Below are 25,783 nucleotides of genomic sequence, written 5' to 3'. Positions count from 1 at the left end.
GCTCTTAGTTTTATTCAAGACTTTGATCTTGTCACTCCAAATGCCTGCAGATTTGCCCTGAGTTTTCATCTTGCATGCAAGATTAAGAAAATACTACTTCAATAATACATTCTTGCTAACCCACAGAACTCTGAACGTTTTTAAGAGACATCATTTTCTTAGACTGTGATTGTCACTGTGTTTCCTCCTATGAGGCACCGGAGACGGAGAGGAGGGAACACTATACAACACAAAGGAACAAAGGTATCTCCCCAATGACCTCATGACCTAGATGCCAAGGGCATTTGTTGTCTCAAAAGGATAGTTTTCAGGAACTGGGATTGTAGCTCAATGGTAGAGTCTATTACCTAAAAAGGATATTTTTCAAAGTTCCAAGACTTAACTGTGAGTTGGTTAGTACTAAAACCCAATGCATATTGTACCTAATACAAATGTACCTAATGCACTTTGTACTCTTTCTAGGCTGACACCAGTTTTCTAAAATGATCCCCCAACTGCCATTCCACTTTCCATGAAGTACCATAATAGAGAAATTGCTCCTCAAGAACATGTTTTCCTTTATCATATCAAGTACCTGCCTGGTTCTTAGACTCTGTTCTTCTACGGGGTTCTGTTAATAAAACAGAACTACTTAACCAAGAAAAAGGAAATGCTCATTGAATAAGTAATACGTGACTAAAATTTCAGTTACAAGCAAAACCTCTATTACTTTAAAAAGCAAAGAATACTGCAAGGGGAATTAAATCATAACCTTTATCTGAACCAGTTCCTCCTCCTCATTTTTTTTAAACTTTATTTCTCTCGTAGGAAAATAATTCATCCGGCCAGATTGTGTTCGTTACCACATAGCTGGCATGGCTGTCTCACGCAAGCACCAAGAAGTTATGAAGCTAAATCAACAGACCCTGATTTGTTGGCTCAACCAAGTATAAACTAGCCACTGGAAAATCAAGTTGAAAACATAGGACAAATATATGAGAAAGACAAGCCACAGCTTGCAGGAAAGAAAATGTTTGCAGAAAACTCCAGCATTACAGGTTTATCTAAGGTGTGGTCTCGAGTAAGCCACAGTAATTACCCAGGATACCACAGCTAGTGGCTGAGAAATGAAGTGCTTCACAGACTTAACCCTTTCACCCCGTGCCCAGAAAACATCTTAGAGGAATTTACATTAGAGCCAGGTTAGCTTGGAAGAATTGTTTTCACTGTAGTTGAAATGGTTTCTAATCATTCCTGCTACTGTCTATGAAAGATATTTTTTAACTGTGTCCTTTAGCTTGTTTATTTTTACTATAATTTGGGTAATGCATCATAGCGGAGGATCTTATATTACTAGAGAGCTTTATAAATTAGGTATGGTATGATTTAAAAAGCAAAAAGAGTGAGAAAATTTTCTCCTGTCTGTGGCCTAAAGTAAGTTAATTTCCAGCTGGGCTCCCACTTTCCTCATTCTACACTTGAAGAGACAGTGTTACAGTCTCTGATCGCCATGTAATCAAACTCTGTGTATAATGTGGTATCAAAAACAGTTACTTTCAATTACACAAAAGAATTATTAATTATAGCATCTAGATTCAGAAAAGTTGCACAGTGTTAGTGTTGCTCCATTTTAGTTAATGGGAAAACATAAAAGGCAGTTGTTTTAGCTCAAACATAAGACAAATATGTTTATCCAGGAGAAAACCTACATTATTCCCTTTGAACATGAGCTCTGCATTTGATCTTATGATGTGATTTGGAGTTGCATTAGCTTACTAACATTTCTATATTCCCTGACTTTACTTTCATGGCCTTTCTCTAGATGGCTTAAGCTCTGTATCAGATATCTTACCCTACATTCATGTCCCTACAGGATCTACTGCTTCTCACTAGAAACTACATGGATATCTATAGTAATTGGTCCATCAGATTCTATAGCTAAAAAAAAGACATAATATTTTTATATTAATAATGATAGCATAATAATTAATGGTTAATTCTTTGAGTACTTGCTATAAAGTCAGATTCTACGCTGGGCATGTTTTGTGTTCCTTACTCACTCAGTTCTTATCTCATAAGGTAGGAGTTATCACCAATTTGTACATTAGAAAACCAAGTCGAAGAAAATGTAAATAAACCCACACATACATGGCCAATTAATTTAAACAAAAGAGACAAGAATATCCAACAAGAATGGAGAGACTTTAATAAAATGGACTTGAGAGGGAACCTGGACACACTGGTGCTGGAAAATGTACACTGGTGAAGGGAAGGGTGTTGGAATACTGTGTGGCTGAAATCTAATCTTAAACAGCTTTGTAAAAAAAGTTAAGAAAAACTTGAGAAAACTGGATAGGCACATGCAAAAGAATGAAATGGTTCCATTGTCTTATGCCATATAAAACATTACATCAAAATGTATGAAAGGCTTTAAGTTGAGACCTGGAACTATGAACCCTCTATCAGAAAACATACATTGCAAGGTCCTTTACATTGATCTTGCTACTGACTACCCTTTTGGTGGGAGTGGAACACACCAGCTATGCAAGAGCCTTATTCTTGGTTCTGCACTCAGGGAGCACTCTTGGAGGTGCTTCCGGGATCATATGAAGTGCCAGGAATTAAAGTCAGGTCAGCTGTTTGCAAGGCAATTGCTCTATGCACTGGTCTCAAGTTATGGTCATCATTCTGAATTGACTCTAAAATCAATGGCAAAACTAAACAAGTGGGACTTCATCAAACTGAAAAAAATTTGTGCACAGCAGAAGAAGCCATCGACAAAATAAGAAATGACAAAATGACAAAGGTAAAGTACCTGTAGGTGAGAAACTAAGATAGGAGAAAGTAGATCATGTATCTTATATCATGCAGTCTAGTAATGGCTGAATTAAGATATTTCTCTTTATTACAGCATCTCTCTGGAGCCTTGGACAAAGACTATCTGGAATTCTTGGCAGGGGTCACAAGTGGGACAGCATTGAAGTGAGAGAACAACCAGGGTACAGGCATAACCTACATACATTCTCAACTGGAAAATAGATAGGAGGAGACAAAAGGCTAAAAAAAATTCCCCTGCCCAGGGCTGGAGCAATAGCACAGCGGGTAGGGCATTTGCCTTACACGCGGCTGACCCAAGTTTGATTTCCAGCATCCCATATGGTCCCCTGAGCACTGCCAGGGGTAATTCCTGAGTGCAGAGCCAGAAGTAACCCCTGTGTATCGCCGCGTGTGACCCAAAAAGCAAAAAAAAAATTCCCCTGCCATTAGTTATTAGCATTGGAGAATCACTCTAGCACAGTTCTTGGTAAGTTCTTATAATTTGATCACATGTTTTCTGAGCAGGAAGGGAGTATTTCCTTCCACTTTCTGGGAAGGAAATTTATGCAATGTGGGCTTAGAGAGAAGGCGCAGGAGAAGACCATACAGTGTTCAAGGGTTTTACTGGTTTTACTTGTTCTTTCCTACCCTTTCCCCCTACTTTGGAGAGGTGCGTCATAAGCACTGGGTGATACTCAGCCTGGCAGGTTAGACATTCTAATGCTTGAGTCAGTGATGAGGTGCTGTTGTGCCCAGCACTGTTGGGGGACCCAGGGTCTTCATGATGTCTCTTGGAGGCTTCCAAGGCTATATATAATGGTATTTGAAGGGCCCAAGTTGGCAGAATCTCCTGCTTCTGTGCCAGGCTGTCTTCACAGGGGCCCTTTCGGAGGGAGGCAAGTGAGTTTCCCTCCCCATCCCAAGCAGAGTCCTGTCAGCCAAAAACCTCCAAAACCCAGTCACAGCCATGCTCAAGGCCCCTCTCCATATGCTCTGATGAGCCTCACTCATGAAGGAACCAGCAGAGGAATCCAGGTATGCAGGACCCGTGGCTGAGATCTCTAAGGCTGCTCGGATTGGGACTGGGGCTCCCCCACCCAGATCCTCAGCTTTCCAGTAGCTTGGCAGTCACACCCACAAACTGCCCCCAGCACCATGTAATCTCATCAACAGCCAAGATCCAGAGACTATAAAACAAAGCTTCAGGAAGAGAATGATGCAGAATCTTGCATGGCAGAGCCTGGCAAGCTACTCGTGGCATATTCAATATGCCAAAAATTATAACAATAATGGGCCATATTCCTCTTACCCTGAACGCGACAGCTATGAATGGAGACTTTTCTGGCGCCTGCTCGAGCAAATTGATGAGCAACGGGATGAGAGAGATACAGTGATACAGTGATTTGAAGGATCATGCAGTGCCAGGGGTCAAACTCACAGAGCCTCATATACACCAGGTTTAAATGTTTCATTTTAAGGACCAGTTTCAAGCTATAATGTTTGATTATTTATTTATTTATTTATTTTGCTTTTTGGGTCACACCCAGCGACGCTCAGGGGTTACTCCTGGCGGTGCTTGGGGAACCATATGGGATGCCGGGGATTGAACCCGGGTCAGTCGTGTGCAAGGTAAACTCCCTACCTGCTGTGCTATCGCTCCAGCCCCACAAGCTATAATGTTTGTTTTAGAAAGCTGACTAGGGCTGGAGAGATCGTACAAGGGTAAAGGCATACTCCTTGCCTACATTTGACCGATTCAATCCCCAGCATCACCAAGTCCTCATTGCATGTCATCTCTGTGTTCTCACATTGAACTCCTGATCCAGTTGGTTAACAATCACTGGGAGTGTCCTTCAGACCCCCTGAGCACCTTTGATAGCCCCCCAAGAAAGCTGGTTGAGTAAATAACTGTGAATCATTTGATTGACAGGCTCTATTTAATGTGTCAAGTGAGAGATTATCTTGCTTTTTTGTAAGGCAAATTAAGATTCCACGTATAGTCAATGTAGTGTCAATAATCAATACACATGATTTTTATCTTGATTTCCATCATGTAAATGATCAAATGAAACTTGAATCAACTTTGTTATTTTCTTAAAAGCCCAGAGTGCACATTAAAACTGTAGCCCTTCAACTTCCACACTGTTCCTTAGTAATTAATCTCTGTTTGGAGGGTTCCATTGGATATCCCTGCTGGGTCCAGAAGCTACTGTGTCTTGCAGAAGATTTGCCAGCTGACCCTGACAGCGTGATCAGCCTTGTTGAACAGTTCCTTTTAGTTTCCTTCTCATTAAGATGATATGAATGTTAATGATTTACCTGCAACAAAGAGCTAGAGTGAAAGTAAACTGGAATTATACTGAGCATATGTCATACACCGCATTCTGCACTGCTGTTATTACATACTTTGGTAGAAGTCAGAAATACTAATTGTTATTGTTTTTTATTTGGGGACCATACCTGTCTGTGTTCATTGCTTACTCCTGGCTCTGAGCTCAGAAATCACTCCTGTTGAGGCTTAGGGGATCATACTGGGTGCCGGGCATGGAACCCAGGTTGTTCATGTGTAAGACAGACGTTAGGAAGATTGGATTACTAGATAAACAGGTGATGAAGAAGGAAAAATATGAGAAGGAAAGTGAAGAATATATATGCATAGTTTATAATTCATATTTATATATAATTCAATTTATGTATATAAGTACATATATATTGGTCAAAAAGTTTTTGTCGATTTCTGTAACCAAACATAGCTGCATAACACAATATTTTTGTTTTTGGGAACATACCTGTTGATACTCAGAGGTTATTCCTGGCTCTGAACTCAGAAATTACTCCTGGTAGTGCTCTAGAAACCATATGGGACGCAAGATATTAAACCCTGGTCAGCCACATGTAAGGCAAGTGCCCTACCTGCTGAGCATCAAAAATTTGTTTGTTAAAAAATTGATATCTGTAACCAATTGCTCCCAAACATAGCTGCATAAAATAATAAACATATATTATCTTGGTATCTGTAGGCCAAGAATTCAGGAGCCAGCTGGGTTTTTCTGGCTCAGGGTCTTTTTTGAGGTTTTAACAAAATATTGGCCAGGACTGCAGCCATCTATCTGAGCTGGAGTGGGGGCCAGCAAGTTTATGTCCAGGATTGCAAGGCTGGTGTTTGTGCTGGCAGGTGTCAGACAGCTCCCACATGCTACGGGGCTGTGGCCGTAGCTGTGCCCAGGTTATGACAGTTGATTTCCCCCAATGTGAGCCAATTAAGAAGGCAAAAGAAAGGCTGGATGCCTTTTCTGCTTTAGCCTTGTGAGTCACCTTCAGCTTTTGAATTTTATCCTATTGGTTACATATATCAGTAAGTCAGAAATGTTCACTGTCAGAGACTCCACACCAGGATGGAGTCTCCAGGAGCCTGGTGACCCCACTTAGCTTCTGTCTTCATTCACTTAGGATAATATTTGCCCAGCTTATCTCCCAGTGCTTTTGTGAGAATCACATGATGTAGGGCATATGAAAACCAGATGTGAAAGAACATCAGGGTATAATGTGTCATTTGAAATGTTATTTTTAATATAGATTGTAGAGAATATGTGCATCCACCACATCCCAGATCTTGCTGAATAAGATGGCTGCCACCCTGCCTTTAGAACATTTCTGCCTATAGAACGAAGAGACGTGACCAGAAAAGAAGCAGACAAGTATGATGAGCTTGTGCTACATTTCTACACAAGATAAAAGGGCATCCTAGAGAGGTCAGGGTGGGACTGGGGGAAGGTTGGGAAATGCCTCCCTAGGACATGACTTCCCAGATGAACTCAGAGGATGAGATGAACATCTCAGTTCTCCCTGGAAAACAGGGGCCATGAGTGTGCAGAATTATAGAGGTCCTACATTGATACACCCACCCACACACACACACACACACACACACACACACACACACACACACACACTGTTATCCCATTGCTCATTGATTTGCTCAAGCAGGCACAGGCACCAGTAACGTTTCCATTGTGAAACTTGTTGTTACTGTTTTTGGCATATCGAATACACCATGGGGAGCTTGCCAGGCTCTGCTGTGCGGGCGAGATACTCTCGGTATCTTGCCGGGCTCTCCGAGAGGGGCGAAGGAATCGAACCCGGGTTGGCTGCATGCAAGGCAAATGCCCTGCACGCTGTGGTATCGCTCCAGCCACCCCCCGCCCACTACACATAGTTAAAAATTAAATAAAACCAACTGTGTATATTTTTAAAAACCCAACAGCACATGTGACCCAAAAGGCAAGTATCAGCCACCCATCAAACAGCAGGATGGAATGAGCTCCTGGACCTCCCACTCAGAGCCCAGCACCCTGGGAGACTTAAGCTGGATAGATAGAGGACACCTAGAACCAACAGCCTTGGAGAGGACATTCAGGTGACTTCAGATATGTAGAGTCCTCAAGGGCCCCAGCCCTACCCTCACCCATGTTCAGCACAGTGAGATGCTGCCTCAGCTACAGCCTTAGTTTGCCAAAAGGTCTACCAGGCACTGGAGGGGACCGACAAAGAAATAACTTAGGTTTCTCTGTTCTTCTCAATTCTGTTCAGTGTCTTCATGGAGCTGGCAGAAGCCACACCATGGAATTTCCATTCCGTGCGGAGTGGATATTATGCTCCACAACAGATTTCCTTATCTGCCCTTTTCAGGACCAGTTTCTTGTCCAGAGTTTTCTTGGGACTGGGGGTCTCCTAAGGGGTGACCAGGGTACTCGGGGCCTTGCCCAGTGATTCTCACAAGCAGTAGGTACAATACAAGGGATGAGGGTGTGGAACCATACTTGTTGGTACTCAGGGGCTGCTAAGGGCACACCTTGTGGTGTTTGCGGACCTCCAAGGCTTCATCTCGCCAACGCTTGGGGGGCAGTGTGGTGCCAGGCTGGAATCCAGGTTGGCTGCAAGCAAGGCATATGCCTTAACCTCTGAACTTAAGCTGTACTAAAGTACCTCTTAATAGATTTGAAAAAAAAAATCCTGGATGAAGAGACAGTCCAAGGGTAAGCGGTTTGCCTTGCAATGTGGTGTCCGGTCTGGGTTGGATCTCCCACGCCACATATGGTCTCCAGAGCCTGACCTGGGGTGATCCCTGAATACAGAGCCAGGAGAAAGCCCTGAACATACAGTCAGGCGTGGACCCAAACCGAAACAGCAGCCACAGAAAACCTTCAGAGCTGATTATGAGACAAGGGGCGGGTTCACCCAGGCCATGTTTATTTCTGGGGCATTTTCCAGTTATTGCTATTGACTTAATTATTTCCTAATTGTTAGATCAGAATGATAGTGCTCTAACTTCCAATTCTCAGTCTAAGCAAACACAGAACTGAGTTGTGAGAAATAGGCTGCCTTTAAGTCAGGGAAAGAATAAAGGACGAGAGGAAGGAGCTGGCGGAGGCCCAGGCAGAGCCCTGTTTTCTGAAGTCCTGCAAAGATGTCCCTGGCATAGCAAACTTTTACAGGCGCCGTCAGAATGGGCTGGGAAGGGCTCACCTGCTAGAGGGCTTGATTTGTATGCGGGAGGCCTGGGTTTGATCCTCAGTACTGAAGATCTCAGGAAGACCGCTGGGTGCGGCCAAAAAAAAAAAAACCCAAAGAAAAAAGGGGGTGGGGAGGAGGAAGTGGAGGGCATATCGGATCCCTGGTGAATCATCCACCTGGATCTGAACAAGCAGAATGATCATGTAATACAACACCTGAGCAGCTGGCAAAAGGCGGGCTCTGGGCCCACAGAGGCTTTAAAAAGAAACCCAACAGCCCGCAAAGTACTCCCCAAACAATTTTGTTTTAAACATGTTTTCCTCGTTAATCTCTGTCACAATAGAGGATCCAAATCAAAGGCGCACACGACGAAAAAGCACCACCGGCAAGCACGACACCCAGAGCACAGCAGCAGGACGCCGCTCGGTCAGGAAACAGGCCCCAGGAACTGCTTGGGGACCCTGCGCAGGGAGCCGCGCGCGTGGCGGGACCCGCGGGGGGACGCGGGGCCAGGGTGGACCGTGGAGCCAGCCGGGCCGCAGCGAGGTTCGGGATGGAAGCCACGTGGGGCCCCGAGTTCAGGCTTTTTAGGAGCCCCTGTTTGGCAACGTGCTTTTGGCCAACCACATCGATGACCAATGACCCCCACCCCTGACCCATCCCAGCTTTGCTGTTTGTAATCTTTGGGACTTCGGGGAACTCAAAAATGTGTGTAAGACTCACGTTTCCACGGGAATAAAAAGAATACGAACTTCCCAGGCATGTTGAGAATTCAGGAAGAATAATGTTCTGACGTCTCTTCTAAGTGCTCACTAAATAGGCTTTTTTTTTTTTTAGTGCTGAGAAATCTTTGTATTTTTATCCATCAAATATTTCAGATTTAGGATGTAGTCCCGTTCACCTCCCTGCATCTCCAACAGCCAGCCGCTTAGGGATTCTGCACAGGTAGATTCTGCACACAGGATCAATTATATCTCTAACATTCGGTTTGCAGGAGGGTTTCATTGTTTTCTTTTTACAGTTGGTATTAACAAATCTATTCAGCAAGAGACTGTAGTATTGTCTCAGACCTATTACTCTATGGGTCAGAGTCCTGGGATTAGACTAGTACTGTGTATTTGGACGATTTCACTAATCTGCTAATGTATGAACATAGCTCAGTGCTGAAGTTAAGTTCTAAGAGGGCTTGTAGGTGACAATTTTCCAGCAGGCACAGCATAATTTTTGGAAATCATTTTAGCCATGTGACAATTTCCGATTAGCCATTGTATTAGTAGTCTAGACATCCTTTTTAGAGACATTAGCTAAAGACTTTGTATTATTTTAAATTCACCTTAGAAGATCTGGGAATAGTTGAACTGATTGGAAAAGGCCGTGGGCACTTCAAGTTCAATGTCAATTATCAATGTGGTTTAGCCAAATTAAAGACCTCTTTAACTCCCGGACGCCGAAGATGAAAAAGCATCCAGACTAACACAATAGGTCACACTTAAATGATTCTCTCTTTAAGAATTAAACTGTCTTTGCACCACGCATTGGTAGCAGAAGATAATAAGATGCAGCTCTCTTAACCGAATCTTTCTTAAAGGAACTGACCAGGTAAGAGAATGGAGTTACTGTGCATGAAAAAAGAGAAATACAAAAATAATTTGACCTGCGAAAAGAATCAATTTTTCTGTGTACTGGAGCAAGACGCTAACAAGCATGACAGTGAGCCCTTTGGCTATTGAAACGCTCTGTAAAGGCTTTGCTTCAGCACAGAAGGCATCCACAGACCTGATTTCAATGTACAGCGATAACTGCCTAGGTCTGAATTCATAAAGCGTTTTAGATAGGCTAGGTCTGTCACTACTGGGGGTTGGGATTAGTTACAAGATTGTGTGTGAGGGAGAAGGGGAGATTATTAGGATATTAAGGATTTAACCCCCGAGGGAAACAGGGTATTACTTGTATCTCGGAACTCCAACCATCACGATGCTTCCTGAGTGCTTAAATTTTGCATTTTAAAAAAAGTAGACACTTTCGATAGCACTAACATAGCCAAGGCAGAGAACTGCATGTGGATGAAACATTCTATTTGTTCGGAATAATTTGGTATTTCACCCGAACAAGGTAGGAGAAGGTGGGGATGGGGTTGGAAATGAAGAACATTTTATGTAGTGAGGTTGCTTAAAAAGGCTTGAAGAGATCTATCTATCTATCTATCTATCTATCTATCTATCTATCTATCTATCTATCTATCTATCTATCTATCTATCATCTATCATCTGTGTGTAAAATGGCCTTTTAAGTTCTTCCCAATAGGCAATCATTTCCTTAGTGTAAATTAACTTTAGCTATAGCTTTGCAGTGACTCTGAGAATAACCATGTCTAATTTTTTTAATTAGAGTAATATTGCATGTTTACATTACATAGGTTTATGGAATACCGCTTCATAGAGCAACATCTGCACATAATACTTAGTATTTACAACTAAGAGTATTATATCCCTTATATATGCTTCCTTAGTTAATGCTCACTAGCAATCTCCTAAACTAGGGGTAGGTATTCCCAGTGAACAGATAAAACTAAAGCTCAGAAAAGAAGTTCACACAAAGATAAGAGAAAAAAAGTAAAGATTTGAACCTAGGTCTATCTATTTGACTATGTTTTTTTGATGCTATAGTAAAACAATTTTACTATGTTTTCTTGATGCTACAGGATGTTCACGAAAGGACTGGAGATAGGCACTCTGATGTTTCTCAAAGGACAGAATATCCTTCATGTTAGGCTATGAAAGAACTGAAATGTGTCCATGGTTTGCGGTTTTGAAATGTTAGCACAATGCGCTTATAGATACACTGAGTAAAACACATTAAATCAGAATTATTAGAAAATACCAAAGGGTTGGTCACCTTAATAAGACAGCACTACTTGTACTGCAGTTCCTAGGAACTGATCCAGCAGCCTTAGATATTTTGGCCATCTAGAAGAATATAATATAAAACACAACAAAAATTTCTAAGAGCTGGGCTGAGGGTAGGTAAGATAGAGAAGAGAGCGGTATGACAATAATAGCAGAGAATGACCACGCTGGACAAGATCTGAGTGTTAAAAGTAGGTAAAAGGATATTCTTGATAATCTTTGAGTATCAGTATTGCAAACTACAATACCCAAAAAGAGAGAGAGAGAGAGAGAGAGAGAGAGAGAGAGAGAGAGAGAGAGAGAGAGAGAGAGAGAGAGAGAGAGAGAACAAAAGCCCCTGCCATAGAGGCAGGCAGGGGGTGGGGGCTGGGGGGTGATGGGAGGAAAACTGGGTATGTTGGTTTTGGGAACTGTACACACTGGTGGAGGGATGGGTGTCGAAATACTGTATGACTTAAATCTAATCATGAACAGCTATGTAAGGGTCTATCTCTCACAGTGATTCAATAAAAAAGTAAAAAAAAAAATTTAAGAGCCACCCCAAACTCCAGTGTAGAATCAAGTGACTCTGCTCTTGACTCGGCCCCATGCCCGCTTCCACTTTTGGTTTGGCTGTCTCCGTCCTACATGATCAGTGTTGAAATCGGCTTTAATTGGCAGTGTGTGTGTGTAGTGAAGCCTGGTAAGGTGGAAATGCCGACTAACCCAGAAAACAAGATGACAAAACATAGAAACAACTAGAACCACAGTACGATCGAGAGACCTTTATAAAAACCTGGTCACTGTCTCCTGTTTTTAGCACATCCACAGTATGTCCTGCTCTCAGAAAAGTTCTCTTTATTTTCCCTATCATTCAGTGAAACATCCCTGAAGAAGATTCAGTTCCATTTTCTTCCATCTAGCCAGCTAGACTCTATCAGAAAAATAAACCCATATGTTCAAATAAAGGATATTTTAAATCCATCATATTCAAATAGCTCAAAACTCATCTTTAAAATTAAAAAAGTGCATGAAAAGCATATACCCATTTGAAATATTTCATTTAAAAGTTGAGTGTCAGAAAGTAGAGAAATGAGGAACTAAAATGAATGCAATATTGGTCTTAGTAATTTCAGTAAAAACATTTGTTCTGAAAAATGCAGGCAATGATGACAAAAGCCTGAAAATAAAAATGGTCTCTTACTAAATGCTGCCAAAAAGTGGGGGGAAATGGAAAGGAAGGAAGAAAGGGAGGACACACAAGTGTCCACAAAGTGGGTGCCACGAACCATATATTCACAGGTAGATTATACAAAATATGCACTATTGGCACCTAAAGATTTATCATCACAATGTGTTCAAATGGCTTCATAGGTTGTGAGTTTCATAGCACAATCTTTGAGGGAGAAAGAAATGAACTAAAGTTAATATTGCCATTTCTTTAGTCAGATGTTAGGGACCAACACAAATCTCTGAAAATAGATGGGATTTGCTTAAAAGCAAATGGTTTTTGTTAGAGGTTTATTTTTCTTGTGTCAAAAATATGAAATTACACTGTAAAAGGAAGTGGTAAAACCTATATCACTCAAAGCCTTGGGGATGTATCCACGTGTTCTCACTTGCTCAACAGTTATTGAAAGTGTGATTCTCATTTTACCTGTTAATCCAATACTTGGAAGTATTCAACAAGGAGCTTAGCCTTCTCCTCAGTTCTGATTTCTGAACAATTGCAGAGAACACATTCGACTGGGGGAAAAAAAAACAACCCAAACTTAAATGTTTACAATTCCAGAATTCCTTTCATGACGGCTGGTATTTTATGTGGCTTATCCATTGTGATAATGAAGCAATCACTTCTGAGTAATACACATATTTGACTTAGGGTTTCTGTGAGGGGAATTCAAGAAATGCTTAATGAATTTATACATTTCATATATCTATTCATTAAAAAGAGACATGAGAAAAATGCATGTAGGTGCATATATACAACCTACTATGTATGTATGTGTATATGCATATATATACATATATATAATGGGAAAGTTCTGAGAATTGAGAGAAAAGCAACTTTTGTCAATTTTTTTTTCTAGAGCAAAACTGGCTCAGTTTTGTCATCTTAAAATTTGAATGGTAGATGGGAAGAAACATACTCAAGGGCCAATTCTGGTTCTGTGCTCAACCATTGGTCTAGAGTGCTCAGGGGACCATGTGGATTTAGGGATCAAACCTAGGCCTCTTGACATGCAGGCCTTTAAGTTGTCTCTCTAGCTGAAATGTGCACTTTTTAATGACAGTAAAAAAAATAGTAGTTGATTCTAATTTTTATAGTACCTGTTTACTTTTAAATTAAATTAATTTTATTGTTTAATTTCTGAAGAACAGAATGTATTTAGAAGTTTTGTTTGGTTTTACTTTTAATGATTTAAGTTTTTGGCCACAACTTTGGCTTCTCAGGGACTCATGTTGCTCAGCATTATACAGTAGGGAAATCCCCCTATTGGATAATCAGTGATCTATTAAAAATTTGCTTTCCAGGCTGGATGGATAGCACAGCGGGCAGGGCGTTTGCCTAGCACATGGGCGACCCTGGTTCAATTCCCAGTATCCCATATGGTCCCCTGAGCACCACCAAGAGTAATTCCTGAGTACAGAGCCAGGAGTAACCCCTGAGCATTGCCAGGTGTGACCTAAAAAGCAATAAATAAATAAATAAATTTACTTTTCATTGAATATTGTGCAATATTGTGACATTTTAGGGTTTTAGCATGTGGGTGTCACCACCTCTACCAACAAAGTATTGTCACTCCACCGAAAAGTGAAAAAAGTGAAAGAAATATGGAGAAAAGCAATTATTAATCAGATGTTTTTATATATGGAGGAAGAACTTATGATTAAAAAATGTTTGTGTATTACAACGTTAAAACTATTTAAGTGTAAAATTTGCTATTAATTGCTTTTTATGAAGAAGAATCTCTACATATAGACTTATATTTGTATCAGTATATATACATGTTTGAGAATATACAAATATTTCTCTATAGATCTATATTTTTTCTTATCTAACACTTTATACATTTTAGGACAATATCAGGTAGAAGTTGATGTTCTCTGAAATTTTTAAGCAGGCAAAACTTATTGGTTTCAAATAAGAGGTAGCTTGTTGATTTCCTGGGTCCTAGTTTTTGAGAAAGTTAAATGGAAGTTAAATGGAACAAAGGATCGGTTGGTTTATCTGGAGAGACGGAGGCATAAGTTACACAGACCTGACCTGGATCTCAGATGACTCTTCTACTGACTTGAAAGAACTTAAAGCTTTCTTGAGAACTGTCAATAATGTTGCACTGTCTGTAGCACTGTTGTTCATCGATTTGCTGGAGCGGGCACCAGTAACGTCTCCATTGTGAGACTTGTTGTTACTGTTTTTGTCATATTGAATACGCCACAGGGAGCTTGCCAGGCTTTGCTGTTCGGGCGAGATACTCTTGGTAGCTTGCCGGGCTCTCTGAGAGGGGTAGAGGAATTGAATCTGGGTCGGTCACGTGCAAGGGGAACGCCCTACCTGCTGCGCTATCGCTCCAGCCTGTAATATTAGTAATAATATTAGTCTGTAATATTAATAATAATAAAAGGTATTATGTGGCTATAGGGTTTAGAATTTCTGTGAGCTTGCATTTTTATGCTTATTTCATAAGTTAGTGGCAGTAGTGTACCTTAAAGTGTCTGCATAGTAGCAAAATTGTGATAAAAAATATTGTCAACTAATTGTATTGAGCAAAATAACCATTCAATCTGAATTTTAGTCTTTGATCCTAAAAAGCATGGATGAATGGGCTTATGCCTTTTGTATATAATTTTCTTGAGATAAAAGAAGATGGTCACTTCATTTATTTGGGGGCTTTGTCATGGAATCATGCTATAAAAATAGGGTCTAAGAACTTGTGATAAATTTTTCCACGTGTATGTACAAAGAACATTGTTGATTCAACCTAAAGCACTCATTCCGTTGAGTGGTTGTTTAGCATTATTGCAATAGATAATGACTAAAAAATTTATGATACTCATTATGGCATTAGTTGTTTCATATTCATAAAACATTAGTGTCTTTTTCTTATTATTATTAGATTCAGGGGATCTAATATTTGAAAGTAAAAATAAAAAACACCAAAAGTCAACCCTAAGGTCTTTGTTTCCCTACTGTTTATTTGTTAATACTATAATCTTTTTTCTATTAAAACTATTACATGAGTTTTCTTAACTTCATCTCTATTATTAGTGCTAATATAACTTGTATTTGGATATTTTGACCCTTTAAACTATCACACTTCTTATTTAGCTATTGTTGATTCAGGGTAAAATATTAGTAAACTTATTTTATGCAAAATGACTTGCTCTTAATATTTTTTTTCATTCTCTGCAGGTACCTTATAAAATGTATTACATAAAAATGCAAAATTTTAGTGATAATATCTCTGCTTAGGACCTCATGACTTTCAAGGTTATGAATTAACAGAAAGTCCTTTAATATAACTTCACCCATCTTGTTCTCTTGATGAAGCATGAAAATTGACATAGGGGACTGCAATGTCAAGGTTTATAAAAGGTCTGGTAATGTGGATAAGGACTTTTACTGTAAAGACCTGGGAAAATTGCCTGAGGAGAGATCTTCCTTCAAAACCATCATGTCTTCTTAGACTTTGGAATTTAATCTTAAATCAAGAAAATGTAAAATTTGTATAAAACCTTGGAGGAAAGTATACATAGTTCAGGTTGAGAATAGCTTTAATAATTTGGTTGAGATACCTAATACTTATAAATAAAAAAGAATTGGTTCATTGATTAAACAACTATCTTCTAAGAGCTTACTATGAGTCTGATATTGAAATGGAAGTTAGGGATAAGGCTATAGTAATGAATAAAACCCAATTACTGCCTTAAGAAGCTGTTTATTTATATACTTATCAGATATCTAAAGTTTACAACCAACTTTTCAGTATAAATGATAATTGCAGGTTCTATATCATCATACTATAGGGAACATAAAATGAAGAATCTTGGATGACAGAATATAAGATTAAAAAGTAATATTATTAATAATACTCTCAAATTATAAAGGTAAATAAATGGTACAATAGATTTATTCTTTCTAATATTACTGGAAAGTGAAGATCTGAAACTTCTTGGAACATTTTTAGGAATGCATTCTAAAAATGAATGGTATAGACTAATTTTAGTTATTCTGATTTTCTCCCTCCAATTAATTATTTTACTCATTTCTCCCAGTAACAATGGAAAAATACATTCAGGGAAATTTGGTTCTGTTTCAAGTGACTCATGACATAACCTAAGGGAACGTATAAAAGGGATTTATTTTTTCCAGTGCAATTTTTGGCAACTGAACCAGAATCTTGAGAAAATGCAAAGTGTGCAATAAATTCAAGACCATAAGTGAGATTTAATGGACTATCACCAACTCAGAAATGATACATTCTGATATCTTGAAATTTGGAAAATACTGATTCTTAGGAAGCTTTGATATGTTTACATTACAAAGCCATCATTGATGTGTTATTTTTACAGAAGAACATAAAACAGTTTGCTTAATCTTGAGCTTCATGAAAAGCAATGGCTTATGAATTTTAAATATATTATGTGTGAAAATAAGATATAGGAGTCAGAAGAACCAATGACAAGAACCAATGAACTGAGACTAGAAAAAAAGGGGTGTTGATGCTACATATGTTAGATAAATCTTTATATTATATTAAAAGCATTTTGGAGATCACACCATAGCTCAATAAATTATTTAAAAAGAAGCTATTAAATTATTTAAAAATATCTTCTAGATTTATTTTGCTGTGTTTTCAGTCTAAACCCAGAAAATATAATAAAGATCATACTGATTCAAGGGCATCTCAGATCATTTGTATTCACCAAGGTGAGCCCCAGAATGAGTACAATTCACTTCTTTCACTAGTTTAAAGTTACGTGTATCAGACATTGACTTCTGGACCTTTTGCCACTAGATGAAAGAGATCTTTGAGATGAACTGAGGACACTCAGTACTTTAAAGAACACTGGACAGTTTCTCAGGATCCGCCAACAAAGCCAGCCTAGTAGCACCAACAGAAATGTACCATGTTCTCCAGTGTCTAGTGAACCAAATAAAAAGATTTGATGATTCTGTGTGTGTCACGGAGATCATAGCTTGGCTTCATTTTTATTTGCAACTTTAGCTCTAATTTTAAGTTTATTCACCCCTTCTCCGGATTATAATATGAATTCTCTTCCAGGAAGACGTGAATATATTTCAGCAACATTAACCCTCTTAGTGATGTCTAAATTTTCTCCCACACATAAATATTTATGGTAATGTTCCTCTATTCCTGATACCTGGAAATCTCCCCAAATGTCTCTCTTGACATTAAAATAAATGGCAAGTTTTAAAAATAGCACCTTATCACAAATGTGACCAAAATTATCTTTGCAAATATTATAACGGACTCTCATCTATGGCACTTAATATAAACATTTTCTTTTCATTGCAGAGTGATGTAATGGTATTTAGTAAAGCTCTACATTAATGCTAACTCATCTATTTGTCTGAAATGATCACACTAAGCCTCTGAATTAAAAATGTGTCAATTCATACAGTTTTCTCATTTTTAGTGGAAACAAGTACTAAGGAACAATTTAGATAATATATGCATGAATAAATATTCTTTGTTTCCTTATGGTTATTTTTCAAATAAGCCTGTCATATTAGGTGTGATAAACATATGCAAGTGAACTCTGAAATCTAAAAATTAGGTTGCCCTTTTTGATTGGAAATCAGTGGCAATAATGTGAGAATTAAGCTACATGAGGCTATTGGTCCTGTGAGCAACACCGGTTGTCAAATTCTGATCTAGCTGCAACCTGGGCTCAATAGCCTGGAAAATAGCAAACCAGTAATTGTGTGAATCCAATCAGGGAACAAAATCACAGAATATTTCAGTAAGTAAGAAAATGGAGTTGTAAATATCAGCCTTGTTTATTTCCTATTACCACAGCTGGAGGCAAGAAAAGAACATGGTTAGTATAATACAGTCAGGTAAAAATTATCATATACAATGAGGCTGAAAATTCTAGAGAGAAATACTGAAAAAAGGAAGTATAGCATCTCCATCTCAATGAATGGGGTGTGGCTGTCCTGTCCCATTGCTTCATTGAAAAATCCCATCTGGGTTAAGATGCCATTGTTTTGAAGTTAGTAGCAATAACAAACTTTTGTTTTCCTCCAAGAGAAATTATCAGAACATTTTGGTGATTATTATTATTATTATTGTAACATTATTATTATTGTTGTTGTTGTCATTGTTTTACAGATTGGTTTTTTTTTTGCTCTTAACCCCAGCGATGCACAGGGGTTACTCCTGGCCCATGCACTCAGAAATTACTCCTAGCGGTGCTTGGGGGACCATATGGGATGGTGGGAATCGAACCCAGGCAAATGCCCTACCCACTGTGCAATCGCTCCAGTTCCCAGAACGATATTTTTTAAATACCCTTGATGATAATATTTTTCAGGAAACTTAAATGACTGTGCTGTTATTAAAAAATAATAGCAGATGCTCAGAAGAGACTTTTATATTACTCAGCAAGTGTCTTGGGAAGAAAAATGTATGTTGCAACCTTTTATGTGTGAGCCATTCACAAATATGGACATGAAGTAACTTGAAACAGTTAGTATTGGCAACTGGGCTTTGCAAGTAGAACTTTCAGTGAATATTCACTCTGCATCAGCTAAAGGCCTTCAATACACATATGGGAACTGTGAAATTTAGTTACTCACAAACCTCCCTGAAAAGTCAATGTCTCTTTGGTATCCTTAATTTTTCTTGTTGAGCTAATTCATTTTTTTGTGGCTCTTCCAATACTGCATTCATTTTGCTTGTGAAAATAGCCTGACGTCCATCTTCATCTTCTCATAAATAATGGCAATTAGAAACTAATTCCTAAGATTCGTTAAAATCTTAATCGTACTAGTACCAAATATTAATCTTTTACTAAAAATAAAGCTAATGATAACATTAAGAAAAGTAATACAGAGGAACATGGATAAATGAAAACAAAGAGGGTCTTCATTTCAATAGAGGCTGAGAAAAAAGTTCCACCAACTTATTTTATGTGTTTCTGACATCATCTATTCTTTTTTTTGTAGTTAAGTCCTTCACTGTAGTGAAGACTAGAAATTTGAGAAAAGAGTGATCAAATTCTAAGGGATAATTTGTTCTTGTTTTGATACAAATTTCTTATTCTATGAGGCTTTAAATTGGCTCATAAAACTGCAAGAAAGCTGTAAGCTAACTAAAGTGTAGGTGACAAAGAATAAAACAAAGATATACCTATACAAATAGACACACATACCTATATTTAATCTAGATAGTGATAGGGTCAGAGTCTAAATATGTTTCATACATAATTATATGCTCTCTAAGGATAGGGTAGATATATCAGTAGATATATCATTTATGACTCTTCAGAGATATGGAACCAATAGAATGTATATACATACATCACGAATCACGAATAACGAATCTCAAAATCCCATCAATCACCGATTTCTCAGGTGGGCTCAGTAACATCTCATTTCGTCCTTTTCCTGAGATCTTAGAAGTCTATCTCGACTTGGCCCTCCTAATGATGTTGCACTGGGGGCTCTTCAGGGTCAGGGGAATGAGATCCAGCTTGTTACTGGATTTTGCATATGAATACACCATGGAAAGCTTGCAAGGCTGTCCCATGTGGGCAGGAAACTCTCAGAAGCTTGTCAGTTTCTCCCAGAGGAAGAAGTAGGCTAAAGATAGTAGGCTTGAGAAGGCTTGAGAGCTTGCTCCCAAGTCTCTCTCCCTGGATGTTGGCCACCGATGGGACCACACATTACCTGGGTTCCTCTGCTGACACCTGCATGCATGAGGCCTGTCCGAACGTGTGGAGAGGGGCCTCCAGCATAACTGTAGCTAGGTTCCGGTGGTCTTCGGCTGCCAGGAGCTCTGCTCAGGGTTGGGAGGGAAGCTGGAACCCATCCCCTCCAAGGGGCCCCGGGGAAGACAGCCAGGCATGTGGGCAAGAGACTCTCTGTATATACATATACATATACATATACATATACATATACATATACATATACATATACATATACGTATACATATATGTATACATACATACTAAAAATTTTAAATATAAATTACATGCACATGTATATTTTGAATTTTATTTTAAGCACTTGGCTGACATAATTATGGAGACTGGCAAATTCAAAACAATCAGGATAGGCTGGTAAACTGGAGATTGAGGGATGACTTGATATTACAGGTTAAGGTCAATGACCCTCCCCCACTTTTTAGTTTTGTTCCATCTCTGTCCCCTTTAGCACAAGCTGGCAGTATTTCTGGTGGAAGTTTCCATCTTTATTTCTGGCTCTTGATTAGATCCATGAATTTTACCTTTTGTCTCTTAATGGAATAGTTGTCCACTAATACAATTGGTGTTCTCTCCAAAACACGCCTTCATCAATTTTTGTTTTTATTTATTTTTTTGGATAATATTAATGGGTTAATTTTCAAAATCTTTTAGGTCTAGCTCCCTTTTGTAATTCATCTCTTTCATCTCTTTGCTACTGCATATCACTATAAGCAATAATGAAGACCCAGGCCATATCTTCAACAGTTTGTCTAGAAATTTCTTCAGCTAAGTATCTAAGTCCATCACCACCTGCAAATCCTACTTTCATTAACTTACACTAGATCCATGATTCTACCAAGCTCTTAGCCACCTTCTAACAAGGATCATTTTTCCTCCAACATCCAACAAAGTATTTTTGTTTTCAGCCTGAGCATTTACCATAATTTCCATGAATATCATGCATACATCTGCTAATATTTAGTCAAGACAATCCGTTTTTTTCTGACTCAGAACTCTTACAGTGTCTACACATTATCTGTTCCCAAAGCCACCTCCAGATTTTTTGGTATTTGTTGCAAAAAATACTGTACTTCTTATAACCATATGTATATTTATATATAATAATATATATAAGTATATACTACATATTACTATGATATATTAATATATAATAAATATCTCAAGCAGGCACCAGTAATATCTCGGGCAAATCGATTAGCAATGGGATGACAATGATACAGTGATAATAAATATCTATGTATATATAAATTTTCTTAACCTCCCCTTAACAAAATGCAAATAACCGGATCACTTACACAATAGAAACTAATGAACAGGTCTGGAGACCGGAATCTGAGATCAATGTGATAACTAGGCTGATGGCCTTTAGAGACCTTTCTTCTTGGTTTGCAGATGGCCGCCTTCTTCTTGCTTCTTCCTTACACCCCGTTTTCTCTGTTCATCTCTTGTGTTTCTCTGCACATATCAAACTCTTCTGGCTAGAATACCAGTCAGGTTGGATTAAGGCTGACCCTAATCACCCCATTTTAACTCAAACACTCTAGTACACACTACCTAAGCAGTTCTAGTTCCAAATACTATTATAGTCTGGGGTACTAGAGGCTGGACATGGTTGGGTGGGAGGTCACAATTCAGTTCGTAAAAGAGGGGAAATTTTAGTTTTACCTTTCTTGCCACTACAATAGAAAAAGCTGGCCACTGCACATTCTCATGTTCATGACAAAACAGTAGTTCCTGAGGTGAATATAGTCCTTTTGATTTTAAGACACAGCAGGATCTTGTCGTGAAAGGATATCAGAAGATTTGTTTCACTGGACAGCAAATGGAAACAAACTGAACAACTGACATAATGATAGGTAGATGTTTGAATGCAACAAACTTCACAAAAATCACTGTGGTGGTGGGTGGGTTCAGCAAGTTGTAGGCTGAAAAAAGCAGAATATAAATTAGATGGAGATGTGCTAATATTTGAGCTAAAACCCTCTATGGTTAAAAGGGATTAGGGACCCAGCAGAATTATGGCCCTGAGTGAAAGAGACAGAGAAAGACTAAGAGGACCTTTCTGGGAGAGAAGACTCTTTCCCTCAGGAAGAAGATCCAGTTTTCAAGACAGAGCTTTCAAGGTTGAATGGAAAACCCTAACAACACTGATTGAGACTCAGCTTTGAGAGTGGGAAATTTCCACAGGTGGAAACTGGAACCAGTTGGGAAATTGGAGGACAAGTAAGTATGACCTGAAACTGAAGGTAAAGTTCCTTAGATAAGACAAAATTACCATATTTCTCCCTAGGGAAATGGTGTGTATGTTAGTGTGTGTGTGTGTGTGTGTGTGTGTGTGTGTGATGAGTATGGGGGAATTTTAGGGGAGGGAGTCTTTGGTGGAGAGGAGGCAGGGTTTAGGGGATAAGAAATTGAAGAGAAAGAAAAGGAGCAGGAATGAAAGGTACTGGCTGGTTGGATGCATCTAGAATCATCTTCAAATAACAGAGTTCAGAATATTGAATAGAAAGTGGTTATGTGATTAATATTCCAATATTTCAACTTGGGATTTCTAAAATAAAAAACAAAACCAAAAAAAAACACCGAGACTATGATTATAACAGTGGCAGTACATTGGTTAAGCAATTTCAAGCATGCAAAATGCACATTAGCTCATTTGTGTCTTTCCAAAATTATTCTGAGATTTATGGGACACAGCTATTCTCTTCAATACATATGCGAGGAGATTAAGGCTCAGAGGCACTTGGTGTCTTCTTAAAGATTACACAATTGATGCCAGATGAAGTCTTCCCAGGGCCTCTCCAGTGCTTGGTTCTCTGCATTTCACTCTTGCTTCCTCGCACAGACCACAGGCTCTGTTGGCTCTATTGAGATTTGTATTGCAGCAGGATTGCTGCAGGACAGTGAATGTGGCCTTGGGAACAAAACCTCTATCAGCCCAACATGCTTATATGTAATTTTTCGATACTTGGTGGCAGTTAAGGAGCATCCAAAATGAGTGACAGTTGGGAAATTCAGTTTGATGTTGACTGAGGAAGACTTACTTTTTCAGATTAACCAGACAGGAAGAAACTCATCAGATGAAATTTGTTTTTCTTTTTTCTTTTTTTTTTGTTTTTGGGTCACACCCGGCGATGCACAGGGGTTACTCCTGGCTCTTCACTCAGGAATTACCCCTTTCGGTGCTCAGGGGACCATATGGGATGCTGGGATTAGAACCCGGGTCGGCAGCGTGCAAGGCAAACGTCCTACCTGCTGGAAATTTGTTTTTCTTGAGGGAGCGAATGTTTAAGGAGGGAAGAACTATGAAGAAGCCAACTCAGCTATTCGCTAATGCTTTACTGGGACGTAGAAGAGAAATTCCTCCCTCACTTAAGCAATAACTAACTTAGGAATTATCAGTGTCAAGCCACAAAGAGATGATATTAAACATGCAGAGTTATTTTCCTAAATTATTCGAACTTATTTGTTTTTTTTTTGTGTGTGCTTTTTTGGGTCACACCTGGCGATGCACAGGGGTTACTCCTGGCTCTGCACTCAGGAATTACCCCTGGCCGTGCTCAGGGGACCATATGGGATGCTGGGATTTGAACCCGGGTCGGCCGCGTGCAAGGCAAACGCCCTACCCGCTGTGCTATCTCTCTAGCCCCAAGAACTTATTTGTTTAAACCCATAATCATAATGGACTTATGCCTTCAGAGGTAATTAATTTATGCCTTCAGAGGAAAAAAAATGGGAAAACTTTTAGACTGTTACTTTAGTTCAGATTCAGATAAAATTATTCTTGTTAGAAAGATTTATAGAGATAAGGAGTTTTAAAATCATCTAGAATATTAGATATAGAGCATAAATTAGATTTAATTTCTCAAAATTAACCCTGAAGGCTGGAGTGATAGTATAGGGGTTAAGGTTAATATTTTGCATGCTTCCAACTTGGGTTTGATCCCCCGCACCACATCTGGTCCCATAAGCTTTACCAAAAGTTGTCCCTGAGCACAGAGTCAGGAGTAATTCCTGAGCACTGCCACTGTAGCCTCAAAACAAAACAGTAAAATTTTAATCCCTTAGTTATGATATTCTTCATACGTTCATGGGACATTTTTTTACATTCAGGAAAGATTTTGAAAACTGGAAATAAAATTTAATATCTAGATGAGAAAAAAATCTTTGGTTTGTTCATTCTTGTTGACTTGAATATAAACCACTACATTAGTTATAAAAGAAATTTTACAGACTCTAAATTAATTAAAGCACTGTAGCACTGTCCTCCCATAGTTCATCAATTTCCTCAAGCGGGCACCAGTAACGTTTCCATTCTGAGACTTATTGTTACGGGTTTTGGCATATCAAATATGCCACAGGGAGCTTGCCAGGTTCTGCTGTGAAGGCCAGATACACTCAGTAGCTTGCTGGGCTTTCCAAGAGGGGTGGAGGAATCGAACAGGGGTAGGCAGTGTGCAAGGCAAATGCCCTACCCATGGCCCAGCTAGCTCAGTTGGTAGAGCATGAGACTCTTAATCTCAGAATCGTGGGTTTGAGCCCCACATTGGGCGTGTGCTAAATGAATTAGAATTCACTGTCACTGTAATTCACTGTCATTCCGTTGCTCATCAATTTGTTTTAGCGGGCACCAGTAACATCTCTCATTGAGAGACTTATTGTTACTGTTTTTGGCATATCCAATACACACGGGTAGCTTTGCCAGGTTCTGCCGCTTGGGCTAGATACTCTCAGTAGCTTGTCAAGCTCTCCGAGAGGGGCGGAGTAATCGAACTTGGGTCGGCCGCGTGAGAGGCGAACGCCCATGAAGTTTATTTCTACTATAAATCATGTTTTCCTTCATAAGTTTCTACAAAATCATGATAGTTTAAGTAAGTTGAGATTAGAGGGAGAAGCTTGAGATTTGGTTTTAGGAGTATTTCATTTATTTAGATTCTGTTGTTTGAGCACATCAGAAGGAGGTGGATTCCTCAAACGGGGCATTTAATGAGAAGAGAGAGAAGCCAACAAAGGATGATGCATAAATCTGGGGTTAGAAATGTTGGGAAGCTCTTATTGCCCCTACACATGGGATGACAAACCAAGAGAGCAGTTCAGTACTCAAGAGAAAGCTGTGGCTATAGATACAACTGGAATGATAGCACAGGGGTAGAGCATTTGCATTGCATGTGGCTGACCAGGGTTCAATCTCCACCATCCCATATGGTCTCCTGAGCATTGTCAGGAGTGATTCCTGAGTGCAGCACCAGAAGTAACCTCTAAGCATCTCCAGGTGTCACCCTAAAACAAAACAAAATTAAAATGTAGTGTGGCTGTAGCAATAGCATGTGCAGCTAACTCAAGCAGCTTTCACAACAGGAAACAATGATTTCCTTTCCCTTAAAACATTTATTCTCAAATTTAGACACTGTGATCGACAATGCTGTTAATAATATTTTAGGCATACAGTGTCCCAATACGACATCCACCATTAGCGCGTCAATGTTTCATTACCGATGATTTGAGATCCCTCCCACACCAACACTAGTGCTCATTCTTGGCAAAATTTCTTCTGTATACTGATTCTCAGGGTCTTTTCACCACTGTCCATTCATTATTCCCTTATTATGTTTCTTTATATCCCA

The 25,783-nt window shown here is 39.2% G+C and overlaps 1 non-coding gene across 1 annotated transcript; it reads left to right on the top strand.

The window, feature by feature from the left end:
• Positions 1–24,639: 24,639 nt before the first annotated feature.
• Positions 24,640–24,712, top strand: TRNAK-CUU (transfer RNA lysine (anticodon CUU)). The gene has a single exon. It is a non-coding gene; the product is annotated as a tRNA-Lys (tRNA).
• Positions 24,713–25,783: the final 1,071 nt, after the last annotated feature.

This window comes from Sorex araneus, chromosome 2 (assembly GCF_027595985.1).
Source record: "Sorex araneus isolate mSorAra2 chromosome 2, mSorAra2.pri, whole genome shotgun sequence".
Lineage (NCBI taxonomy): Eukaryota > Metazoa > Chordata > Mammalia > Eulipotyphla > Soricidae > Sorex > Sorex araneus.
The sequence above is the reverse complement of the archived record's forward strand: the minus strand, read 5'-3'. Positions and strand labels throughout refer to the sequence as shown.